Source organism: Meriones unguiculatus, chromosome 10, assembly GCF_030254825.1.
Source record: "Meriones unguiculatus strain TT.TT164.6M chromosome 10, Bangor_MerUng_6.1, whole genome shotgun sequence".
Taxonomy (NCBI): domain Eukaryota; kingdom Metazoa; phylum Chordata; class Mammalia; order Rodentia; family Muridae; genus Meriones; species Meriones unguiculatus.
This window is the reverse complement of record NC_083358.1, coordinates 87,914,587-87,928,437: the sequence shown is the minus strand read 5'-3', so window position 1 is coordinate 87,928,437 and position 13,851 is coordinate 87,914,587.

The window sequence follows — 13,851 nt, the reverse complement described above, 5'->3', positions numbered from 1 at the left end:
TAATTGGATAGTAATAACCAATGAGTTTTCATCATTGTTAGCCCCAAAAGTTTGAACTTTATTTCATATACAAAAAAATACATTTTATATCTCTTGAGTATAGTTTGATTAAACTCTTTAGATTTGAGCAGGAAGAACAAGACCAACATCTAATTTACATGATTCTTTCAAGAAATTAGAAATGGTGTGGGGGGTTTAATATTAAAAGATTTTTTTCTCATTCATATATAAAAGGAAACAGAATTGTACAAGAGGAGAATCATTGTCCTCTCTTTATAAGGAGTTTTGATCATTTATATACTCAAATCACCTACCTGTTACCCATATTTATGGTTTGAAACTGTGATGTCTGTAGTTTTCCTTTGTAGTTTTGTACTAAGAATCTTGCTGTAGACAAGGTAGGAATTAGCCTTGTCTATTATATGTCATTCCTTCTTAGCTCTAACAATCCATTTTGACACCTACTTTCTAAGATGACCTTGATCATCTACTTAGACATATATATATATATATATATACATATATACATATGTACACACACTTTCCCCACTTCTGGAAGTTTAAGAGTGTAATATGTGATGGAAAATCACATCAGTTGCTCTGTAATAGAACATTCAGGAATGTTGCTCAGTTGCTCTGTAATAGAACATTCAAGAAGTTCATTGTGAAAAATTAGGCCGAAGAAATTGAGGGTTGAGTTAGTGAAACATACAAGGGAAGTTGTTAAGTGCCTGCAATGTCTATTTTATGGGTCAGTTGTCATATTCTGTTTAACTTATTGAAAATGGACTCCCCCACCCTAATTATGTCATGTGTCCTGTTTCTGGTTTAAGCTACACTTGGCTCTGAAAAGGAGGTTAAAAACATTGTGTCACATAGTGGTTACTAAAAGGATCGTTTCAGAAAGTAACAAACTAAATCAAACTTCAGATGGGACACAAATCCTAGTTGGCATCTTGAAGAAAGTATTCTTTAGCAATAAATGTCTTTATGCTTCTGGGTCACCTCATTCAGGGTGATCTTTTCTAGTTCCCACCATTTGCATGCAAATTTCATTATTTCCTTGTTTTTAATTGCTGAGTAGTATTCCATTGTGTAAATGTACCACAATTTCTGTATCCATTCCTCAATTGAGGAACATCTGGGTTGTATCCAGATTCTGGCTATTATGACTAAAGCTGCTATGAACATATTTGAGCAAATGTCCTTGTTGTATAGTTGAGCATTTTTTGGATAGATGCCTAGAAGTGGTATAGTTGGATCTTGAGGTAGCACTATTCCTAATTGTCTGAGAAAGTGCCAAATTGATTTCCAAAATGTTTGTACAAGTTTACATTCCCACCAGCAATGAAGGAGGGTTCCCCTTTCTCCACGTTCTCTCCAGCCTGTGTTGTCACTTGAGTTTTTTATCTTAGACATTCTGATAGGTGTAAGGTATTAGTCACATAATATAGGATAAACATACTAGAATCTATAGTCCTAAAGAAGCTAAACAAGAAGGAGGACTCAAGGGAAGTTGCTCAGTTCTCACTCAGAAAGCAAATGGGATAAACATCGGGCCAGAGAAAACAGGGAAAATGACAGGAGTCTACTACAGAGGGCCTCTGAAAGACTCTACCCAGTAGGGTAGGAAGCAGAGTGCAGGAAATCTTATGAAAGAAGGGGGAGATAGAAAGAGCTGGAAGGAACAGGAACTCCACAAGAAGGGTAACAGAACCAAAAATTCTGGGCACAAGGGTCTTTTCTGAGACTGATACTCCAACCAAGGACCATTCATGGAGATAACCTAGAACCCTTGCACAGATGTAGCCCATGGCAGCTCAGTGTCCAAGTGGGTCCCCTAATAAAGGGAACAGAGGCTGTCTCTGACATGAACTCAGTGGCTGGCTCTTTGATCACTTCCCCTTGAGGGGTGCAGCCTTGCCCGGCCACAGAGGAAGACAATCAGCCAATCCTGATGACACCTGATAGGCTAGGGTCAGAGGGAAGGGGAGGAGGTCTTCCCTTGTCAGTGGACTGGGGGAGGGGCATGAAAGGAGAAGAGGGAAGGAGGGTGGGATTGAGAGGCGCTGAGGGGGGGTGTGTGCTACAGCTGGGATACAAAATGAATAAATTGTAATAATCTAAATAAATAAATAAATGAACTAAAAAAAATCCAAACAGACAAATAAATAAATGTCAACAATTAGTATCCAAATCGAGCAGACTGCGAACTCTGGCTGTGCAGTACGGCACTCCGCCCTGCACCTGGAATGGCCAGTGAATGCTCAGATATATTTCTTGAATTCAAATCAAAGTTGAGCCACACACAAATGCCCAGGACTCCTTTATGTTCACCTGTCTGGGTCCTTTTTCGTGCACATAGTGGATGAAAGGGAATCTTACTACTCATGCACTTATACCTTTACCTTCTTTGATGGATTCCCAGTATATCAAGCAACCAAAGGCTTATTTTTATTTTGGCTGCTAGTATGAGCACTAAAAAAAAAAATCTACAGAAATATTGAAAAAAATTGTTTTCTTGAGAACAGCTGTAAGACCCAAACTATTTCTATCAGAGATTAATGCTGTTTATCCTGTGGTGTAAAGAATGACGTGGGGTCAAGACGTCAGAAACTCATCTGTGTCAAAAAACTCACTGTTTATCACAGAAGTTTCAGTCAGGACATCCAACAGGGCTGTTCACTTCTCTAGTTGCTTTCCGCTAGATTCCACAAGCACCAATTTAGTGATTTAACTATTTTTTGCTCCCTCAATTGGAATGAATAGATGTTTTGTTATTATCTATTTACTATTGCTTTTTTTTTAATTTTGACTTTATACAGGCTTAACACACCCACTCATTCAAAACCAAAAGCATGGCTATCATGGATTATTATCTGCACTGTATAGAGCATTGTCTACATATGTAATGCTTAAATGGCTTAAGAAGTTGGGGAATCATTCAGTGGCATTGAGTAGGACGGTATTGTGTTCATAAATTGTTGGTTTTGATTGTTTTATTTTGAGATAATTCACTCTGAAAATTATGAAGCTCAGAGGAGTAAGTAGAGACCATCTGGCCAGCTAGAAAACGTCATAAACATCATATTTAAGAAAACTGAATGCATAATTATTTTAAATGTCAAGATAAAAGAGCTAGACTGAAAAGACACTGGGAAAAGGGGATAGCAATACTTGCTTCTATATAATTTATGGACATATAGAAGGACATTCCTTTCAAAAGTGACTACAGATTTCAGTTTGGTCACTGAGTGGAACTTAAAACCACTTTTTTTTTGTCACAACTGGTTAATTTCATTTGGGGTGAACAAAGGATATATAGTTCTTGGGGGAGTGAGTGGAGGGTTCCCAGGGTGGAGATACACTATTGACTAGGACTAGGAATGCCAGGAATGCTTCATTTGCATTTGCAGCGCAGGCCTATCCTATGCAGGCGCAGAGCTTTTTCAGGGAAGTATGTCAAAGTCCATATTCCAGAAGTGGTTAGAGGCGTCTGTGCCTAGAGACACTCTCCATGAATTCAGACAGAGAAGAGGAAACCTCACTGATAATGTGAGTCCTGCATTTAATGCCAAGCTCAGGGCTTTCCCATCACGGTGGACTGTAACCTTAGCAGGAGGGTTTCCCAACATTATATCAGGCAGCAAATTTCATAAAAGAGATAGATTGAGAGTGACAAATCCAGGGAGAAAATTCAGTAGAATACAGTCCTTCAGTGGTTGTTCTTGTTGAGGAGAAGGGGTGAACTACCCAAGGTGAGCTCTTTGTGGCAATCTCTGGTATTGTTGGGATTTTTGTTCAGACTTTGCACCTAAAATTAGCATGATCTGGGTTGGGTCTTACTGAACAGCTGGAGATGACCTTTGTGACAGTTACAGAGGCTAGAAATGCCATTGACAGTTAGGTCTAGGACAGGCTGTTCACTGGTGCCTCTGGATTTACCTGGACTTGAGGGTCAGTAATTAGGACTGAAATATAAGCATCAGACCAACCCCCAACACCACACCCTGAAACTGTTAATGATGGTTTCTGCTATGCTTGCAGAAGTAGCTTAGTATAGCTGTCCTCAGAGAGGCTTCACACAGCGGCAGATTGAGACAGATGCTGACTCACAGCCAAACATTAGGTGGAGGGTGGGGCTTTGTGGAGCAATGCCATTCTTAAGAGAGGATTGCAGAAAGGACTATCTTTTAAAAAAATATAATGCTGAATTTCTTTCTGGCAATGTTAAGTAATACCATCTTACATGGCTTTCTTATATTTTCTATACATCCTCTCCTTACTCTTCAGCATTCTTTGCTCATCTTGTTTTCTGATTTTCAGCCAGGAAGCAAGAGTGCCTTTAGTATCTGTGAACTTTTGGTAAATGTTTCCCTTGTGTGCACTATTTCTTTCTTCTGCTTTAGCAAACCAACTGTTGCCTATGTAGAAAATGGGATGATCTGAGAATGATTTCACAAATCCCACAGTTCATTAAAAATTATGTAGATTCATAATGTTTACAAAGAAAAGAATGCTATAAAGAAGGCTCTAAAGGAATCTCTCCCATCTTAAAGACACACTAATTGCTCAGTGCAGGATCCATACTTAACCAAAGGCCATTTGCTTGGTTAGTGTAGAAGCAGACGTTCATGAAAAAACAGTCTTACTGCATACTGAGGGCATGTTTTTATACGAATATGTCTTGGAAAAGCTTGCTTGCTCACTACAGTGGAAACTTAAATACCTAGGAAGTTCTTTATGCTGGATCAGGGAACTAGTTTTGGCAAGTAAGGCTTCCTTCCAAGCTCCAGACCCATCACAACAAGCTCAGAGCATGCAGCTAGGCAGCCTTGCCACGGCTGAAACTTTTCAAATGTCTTCAAGCTCAAGCACTTCAGTTTAGGTTATTTTGAAGTTCATTTCCAAGCACATAGAGAAAAATTCTCGCTGTCCATGATTTTTTCTCTAAATAATTCTGGGACAATACTATCTTGGCTTTACAAATATGAACCAAATTCTAGGGTCAGAAAGATCCATACAAAAGGGCTTTGTGTGCTGAGAAGGTATCTCAAAAATGTCTAATAATTGTGTTTAGGCTCTGCTGGGGGTACCCAGAGGGCTAGTATATGTTCTGCAGCGCTGTTTTGATATTGCTACAGTGATTTGAAAGGGCGAAACTCTACTCGTTCCAACACCTTTTTTAATAATGTGAAAAATGGGATGCCACCCCAGGAAAGTTATGTATTTCTCCCTCCATAGAGCAGTGATTATACCTCTCTTTCCTCTTCCCTTCCCTTCTCATTCTTCCTTCCCTTCTTCCCTTCCTGTGTTTTTCTCACAATACTTCTTTATTTATGCTTGTTCCTTTATTGTTATCTCTACTTTTGAAGCCAACAACCATCTAAGCTTCATGAAAGGGTGCAATTCCTTCTTTACTGTTGTAGCCTGATGCCTTAGTCCTTGTTCTGAAAATTATTATTAATTCAAATAATTTATGATTGCTCATATTTAAAATGTACTTTTGGAAATGTGTAAATGTTAAAATTTAATTAAAAGTTATAGAACTTCTAGAGTTTCATCAAGATTTTAAAAGGTTATAGAGTATGTCAGTAGCTCAAAAATAAATTGAGTCATAAACTCCTTTCACAATTAAATTTATGAAGTGATATAGTAAACAATTTTCAAGTCCTTATTTTTGCTTGATACATGATAAAAATCATTTTACACAAAGTTATTTACAAAAAAAAATGTATCAGAAAGGAGAGGAGGACCTCCCCTATCAGTGGACTTGGGGAGGAGCATGCATGCAGAAAGGGGGGGAGGGGGACGGGGAGGGGAGAAGGGAGGGACTTATGGGGGGATACAAAATGAATAAAGTTTAATTAATAAAAAAAATGTATCAAATACTGCCTTAGTTAGGTTTACAATTGCTGTGATGAAACACCGGAACCATAGCACCACGGAGAAGAAAGGATTTATTTGGCATACTTCCATCTCATTTTCCATCATTGTAGGAAGTCAGGACAGGAACTTAAACAAGATAGGAACCTGGAGGCAGAAACTGATGCAGATGCCATGGAAGAGTGCTGCTTACTGGCTTATGCCTCATGGCTTTCTTTCTTTCTTTCTTTCTTTCTTTCTTTCTTTCTTTCTTTCTTTCTTTCTTTCCTCCCTTCCTCCCTCCCTCCCTCCCTTCTTTCTTTCTTTCTCTTTCTTTCATTCCCTCCTTCTTCCTTCCTTTCTTTTTTTAAGAAAACTTTTAATTGATTCTTTGTGAGTTTCACATCATGCATCCCAGTCCTGCTCATTACCCTGTTTCCTTATATCTGCTGTTTGCACTTGCAACCTCCCCAGAAATTAACACACACACACACACACACACACACACACACACACACACTCTCCACCACCAGCACCAGCACCACCACCGTAAACAACAAAATAAAGCATAGAAACATCTTGTTATAAAAGATGTAGTATGTCACAGTGTGTCTTGTGGTATATCCTTCTGTCACACAACTCCACTTGCAAATGTTCATTGCAATGAGTCATTGGTCTGATTTGATGTCTCTGGCTTCTGTGACACCATCACTATTGGATCTTCATTGAGACTCCTCCATGTTATCTTGCTGTTGCCCTGTGTCATGGAGATCCTGTGGTTTGGGATCAGCAGGACTGGTTGTTTTACTAGTCCCAATCAATGGCAAATGATACAGATTATGGGGCAGGCCAATTCAGAGCCCTGGATATGGGCCTGGATGATAGCTGAACTGGTCAGATCTCCCTTATTTTCACCATTCAGGGTAAGCTCACCAACACTGCTCATACTCATCAGCAAAAGTCAGAGTTAGCTTTCATGCTCTCATGCCCTTAGGGATGACTCACTTGCACCCACAACTGCAGAGCAAGCTCCACTGTGCTGCCCAGTCAAGGTACAGAAGCCACTTTCCCATGTGCTACAGACTGTGAGGGGCTGGGCCAGCTCTTCTGCTCATACCCTTGGGGCTGGTTCACTCTTGCCTTTGCCACCAATGCCAGCTCCACTGTATTGCTCTGGAGAGGTGCAGGGCTCACTTTTCCAAGTGCTGCAGCTAGTGAGGGGCAGGGATGGCTCTCCTGAGTTCATGTCCCTCAGCATGGGCTGGGACCCCACCCAAGGTGGCAGAGCTGGCCATTCACAATAGGCTACTCCTCACTGCCCTCAAGTCTCCAGTTCTATCTCTATTCATAATTCTCAAGCTGCTCCACTTCTCTTTCTCTTCCACCTGACAACCACGTAAGTGCACATTGTGGAGGCTCCTGCTGCAGGCTGGCTATACAGCTGGTGAGTCCCTGTGTGACATTCTCCATCCATGCTTCCTGGTGTGGTGTCAAATGTTTATCTACAGGCCCAACTGTGCCATGTGCTAGAGGCCAGGTCTGTGGGTGGCATGGTGGTCCAAAGGTCTGTCTTCCTTCTCCAGTATTTTGCTGCCTGGATTTGATTTTTATGAGTCCTAGGTATATGACAGCTTTAGCCATCAAGTCAGGCATTAAGCTAAGATGATAAGCAAAAGACTGCCATCTGCTCTTCCCCTGACTGATATGAGAACCGCACCACCAACACGGTGTCTCTTGGCCCACTGCTGGGAGTGGGGCAGCAGCCTACATTTTTATAGAACCCAAGACTACCAGCCCAGGGATGGCACCACCCACAATGGAACAGGACCTCCCACTTCAAACACTAATTAAGAAAACACCCTACAGCCTTGTGTATATCCTCATTTTAACAAAGCATTTTCTCAATCCAGGTTTCCTCCTCTCAGAGGACTCTAGGGTGTCAAATCGACATAAAACTATGCAGCAAAATGCTGTTATAAAATTAGTTTTTAGAACTTTAAGAAAAATAATAGCATTCATAAAGAAAGCTGTGATTTGGCCAATTGAAAATTTTTCTTTATTCTTTAACAGAATTCTACTTTAAAGAGAAGGTATATAATGAGCATACTCATTTCTAATAACTTTGATTTTCATGACGGTAAATATATTTATACTTTAAATACTCATTGTAGAATTAAATTACAGCAAAAGTCTTCACAACTCAAGAAACTGCTGTTTGGAACTATTGTCTTTTTCTAATTTTCCAAAGCTAAATAATGAGTGTGAGGACATTTTTCAGGTAGCTATGTTTATGTGCTCTTTCAAAAATTGGAGTGTGAAGCCCCTTGGCTTTCCTGCTACATGGAAAGAAGAAAAAATGACAGAAATATGTAAAGGCAATGGATAATGAGGTAGTAATCTAACTAAAAGTTCACAAGCTATGTAACAGACAGTAGTAATGAATAGAATGGACGAGCTTCAAGCTTGTGTCCTCCACAGGTCAGAAGGCTCAAGATTTGGAGACAAGAGATAGAGGCTGAGCAGTTGAATGAATAAAGTTTGAAAATATGAGGCCTGTAAAAGTTTTTAAAAAGATTTTGAAAATATTTCCTAGAAGGGAAAGTGTGATGAAGGAGAGTGGCCTTCTCTTTGAACAAACAAATAAACCACTCTCTGGAATTCATGTATTTGTCTTCTCCCCATCCATTCCTCCAGTCATAATACTGTGTGCTTTTAACACAGTCAAGGGAAAGCACAGCATACGAGCAGAACTGTGAACCAGGCACCCTGCTGGACATGTATTATTTGCTGAGATAAGGGCTAGAAGCATGCAGGTACCAGGAACTAGAATTCTTGGTAACATTATTAGACAATTCTGGACACCAAATGTCCTAGAGAAATCTGGAATCAATTGCAATAGTAGGAAAAATGTCTGAGAATAAGTGGACTAGGGAGTGGACAAGGCTTCTTCTCAGTGAGAAGCAGATGGACATGTGGACTTGGAGTCATGATTCAGGAAACAAGACAGACAAGAGTGTGTTTAAAAAGAGGAAATACTGGCTGGAGGGTCAGCTGGTAATCATATCCGTGAGAAGCAAGAAAATGCTATGATATAATGTTGAAGGGAAATGAAGGTGAGGTCATTTTTGGTAGCAGATAAGACATTCAAATTAACTTTCTGTGAGAAGAAATATAATTAAATCCAAGTCAGTAAACCAGTTCATCTCACTATCTAGACGTGCCAGAGTTCCCTGGTTAGAGTATGAGAGTGAAACTGGTGATGACTAGCTGGAGCAGGATCAAACTTTAGCTCAGTCTTTCTTCCTTTTTAATGGGGAACTTGACTCTCCCCATCCTTCCTGGGCACTGTTTTATTAATATTCCACCAGAAGATGATTTACTTTGCCATATCTTCTATGGTCAAATGCCAAAGCCTCGATATCCTTTCTATTTGTAGGCGTACTTTGAGTGGCTGTGGTGAACTTCAAAGGGCTCTGCATTTTAATATCCTGACGCTCAGCAAATATTTTATCATTTGTCACGATGCCAGGAAAACTTCCTATTAAATATCACAGCATCACATGTGCCTACTTTGAGATTTGTCATTTTTCTGTCATAATTTTTGCACATCTAAAAAGATTTTTTAACACATAAAAAAAAAAGAATCTCGGCTAAGTTTTAAAAAGCACATTACAATAACGGTACAATAATTTGTGTTGCCTGCAAATGAAACCCGCGAAGTGGAACAGCAAAATTGGATGTCGGATTAACGTGTCCTTGTAGGTACTGTTATCTTCTGATCATTTGAGTATGTGAAAATGTATACACTGCCATGCTCAAAGTGTCAAAATGTATGGTAATTTATTGAATCCTGCCTTATAAGATTGTTTTCCTGCATCCATAATTTTCTCCTTTGCCCCTTAAGTCTCTCCTCACCCTATAACCTGCTTGCTATGGGAGCTGGACACTGAACTCTAGTTCTTTGAAAGAAGAGCATGTGTTCCCAGCCATTGTGAGCTATCTCTCCAGCATTCATTCTACTTTTCTTAGGTAAGGCACTACTCACCCAGACCATTATTCCACTTTCAAAATAAATTTTAATATGTAACATTTTTCTCTTGAAATCAATTTCTGAGAAAAATATACAATAAAATCTGTATACTTTAAGCACGCAGTATGATGAGCTCCAACAAATGTATTTGGGAAGACATGGATCATTTTCATATAAAGATAAGTGTGTTCAGGTTTTCACCTATTTTGTCCCCATGTCTAATCTAAAGATACAACTATTACATGTGTCATTAAAATATGAAAAGAAATAGAATACCAAACAAGTAAAATTTTCAGCAATATAGAAAAATGTTTATAAATGATATATCTACCCAATTTAATATCTTTTAGAAAGTTGAGTTGATCTAAGGAGAGAGTATTTAGATGCGTAAAACAAGAGATGAGGCATGAGGTCTGGTATGAATCTTTGTGTGGGCATTCAATATTCACATGTTATTTAATGTACGTTAGCTGGTTATGGCAACGAAGAGAATGAAGTCAAAGAGATTAGGAACAAATGTGACTTGGAAGTTATCTGTACTCAGTTCATTTCCCATCTTACCTCTTCTGAAACCTATCCAATTCAGATTTTTGCTAAAGATATTGACAAATAAACTTACCCAAAGAACAATGACCACTCCAATAACAAATACAATGGTCAGTTTTCAGTTTCCTTCACAAACCTTTCTACTTTAGTATCACTACCCTCGTCTTAGCTCCTAAGTTCTACATGCTTAGTTACTAGGTACTTCAAGCTTTCAGGTTTTATGCTCAGACATCTTAATGTCAGCCAGAAATCATTTATCATTTCTCCCCTTATCTCCAATATTATATTTTTCAGAAACTACTGTTTGGTTCTGTTTCTAGATCTTGGACATAAGTTTGTTTGTTTGTCTTTAAAACTAACTACTACAGCTGTAGGAATAGTTTATTGCTATGAAGTTCATCTACTTTAACTCTCTCTCTCTCTCTCTTTCTCTTTGTTGAGTTTGTATAGTTGGCAGAAGGCATCAGGGTTTTTTTTTTTTTTGCAGCTAGAGTTCACAGACATTTTTGCACTGTCTGATGTGGGTGCTGCAACTGAACTCTGGTGCTTTGGTAATGCATTAAGAGCTCTTATATCATCTCTCTAGCTCCAACTTTTTCTATTTTGAATGTATGGTTCCATGGGGAGAGAAGGAGGAAACTATCGATGCCATACAATTTTGGAACTTTTCTTAATTGCCTGAAGGACCTTAGGATCATTTGTAGTCATTTCCTATTTTTTATTCCCAATCCCAGGTAACCACTAACCTATTACTGGTCTCTATTGGGCTGTTGTCTATTCTGGATACTTTTTATAAATGGGATCATACAATAGGTGGTCATGTGTGGATAGAATCTTGTACTGGGCCTAATGTTTTACTAAGAGTTGTTTGGAGACTTTTTATCACTATTTATTGTTCTGTTGTCTATTTTGGGCTATCTCAGCCTCTTAAAGCAAGGGCCAAGGGTATGGTTCAGAGCTCTTTGTTCAGAATTGTGATGTCCTCCTAGTGGATGATTCCTTTGTTGAAAATGTAGTGCCTCTCCACATCTTTTTTTGATTAATTTTCATTGAAAGTCTATTTTATTAGATAGACTTTTTAAAAATAGATTAGGATAGCTACCCCAGCTTGTTTTCTGGGTCCATTTACTTGAAAAATGGATTCAATCCTTATATTTAAATTTTTTTTTATTTTTTTTTCAAATGCTTTTTCAGCATCTAAGGAGATGATCATGTGTTTTTTTTTCTCCTTCAGTTTGTTTATATGGTGGATTACATTGACGGATTTCCATATTTTGAACTACCCTTGCATGTTTGGAATGAAGCCTACTTGGTCATGGTGGATGATATCTTTTATGTGTTCTTGGATTCAGTTTGCAAGTATTTTATTGAGTTTTTTTGCATCAATGTTCATAAGATAGATAGGTCTGACATTCTTCTTTTTGGGGGGTCTTTGTGTGGTTTAGGTATCAAGGTGACTGTGGCTCCATAGAAGGAGTTTGATAATGTTCCTTTTGTTTTTATTTTGTGGAATAGTTTGAAGAAAATTGAAGTTAGCACTTCTTTGAAGGTCTGGTAGAATTCTGCGCTGAAACCATCTGGCCCAGGGCTTTTTTTGGAAGGGAGACTGTTGATGACTGCTTCTATTTCCTTGGGGATATAGGACTATTCAATCTTTCTACCTGATCTTGAGTTAATTTTAGTAGATGGAATCTATCAAGAAAATTATCCATTTCATTTAGATTTTCAAATGTTGTGGCATATAGGCTTTTGTAGTACAACCTAATGATTGTTTGGATTTCCTCAGTGTCTGTTGTTATGTCTCCCTTTTCATTTCTGATTTTGCTGATTTGGATAGTTTCTCTCTGCCTTTTAGTTAGTTTGACTAAGAGTTTGTCTATCTTGTTCATTTTCTCAAAGAACCAGCTCTTAGTTTTATTGATTCTTTGAATAGTTTTATTTGTTTCTAATTAAGTGATTTCAGCCCTGAGTTTGATTATTTCTAGCCATCTGCTTCTCTTGGGTGTATTTGTTTCTTCTTTTTTTTTTGCGGGGGGGGGCTTTCAGTTGGGCCATTAATTTGCTTGTACGAGATGTTAAAAATTTCTTTTTGAAGGCACTTAGTGCTATGAATTTTCCTCTGAGCACTGCTTTCATTGTGTCCCATAAATTTGGGTATGTTTTACCTTCATTTTCATTGAATTCTAGGAAGTCTTTAATTTCTTTCTTTATTTCTTCCTTAACCCAGCTGTTATTGGGTATCAAGTTGTTCAGTTTCCATGTGCGTGTAGGCTTTTTACTATTTCCATTGTTGTTGAGGTCTAGCTTTAGTCCGTGGTGGTCAGGGAGAATACAGGGGATTATTTCAATCTTCTTGTATCTGTTGAGGCTTGCTTTGTGACCAACTATGTGGTATATTTTGGAGAAGGTTCCATGAGGTGCTGAAAAGAAGGTATACTTTTGTGATTTAGGGTGAAAAGTTCTGTAAACATTTATTAAGTCCATTTGAATTAGGGCTTCTGTAAGTGCCTTTATTTCCCTATTTGGCTTCTGTCTAGATGATCTGTGCCTTGGTGAGAGGGGGGGGTTTAAGTCTCCCACAATTAAGGTGTTGGGATCGATGTGTGATTTAACCTTTAATAATATTTCCTTTACGAATGTAGGTGCTCTTGTATTTGGGGCATAGATGTTCAGAATTGTGATGTCCTCCTAGTGGATGATTCCTTTGTTGAAAATGTAGTGCCTCTCCACATCTTTTTTGATTAATTTTGTTTGAAAGTCTATTTTATTAGATAGACTTTTTAAAAAATAGATTAGGATAGCTACCCTAGCTTGTTTTCTGGGTCCATTTACTTGAAAAACATTTTTCCAGCCCTTTACCCTGAGGTAGTGCTTTATCTTTGTTGCAGAGGTATGTTTCTTGGATGCAGCAGAATGTTGGATCCTGTTTCCACACCCATTCTGTTAGTCTGTGTCTTTTTATTGGAGAGTTGAGTTCATTGATATTGATAGATAATAGTGACCAATGTAATTTAGTTTGTTTTATTGTGGAGTTGGTAGTCTTACTGTGATTCATTGCTTTTTTTCTTTTAATTTTTGTAGGGAAATTATCTGTTTCCTATGTTTTCTTGGGTATAGTTGTTTTTGTTGGATTGGAGTTTTCCTTCTGATATCATCTGTAGGGTTGGTTTGCTGTGTAGTAATTGCTTAAATTTAGTTTTCTCATGGAATATTTTGTTTTCTCCATCTATGTTGATTGAAAGCTTTGCTGGGTATAGTAGTCTGGTTTGGCATCTGTGGTCCCTTAAAGTCGGTTAGAAGAAAAAGTGGGGAAGAGCCTAGAACTCATTGGTACAGGAGACAACTTCCTGAAAAGAACACCAACAGCACAGGCTCTAAGAGCAACAATCAATAAATGGGACCTCATGAAA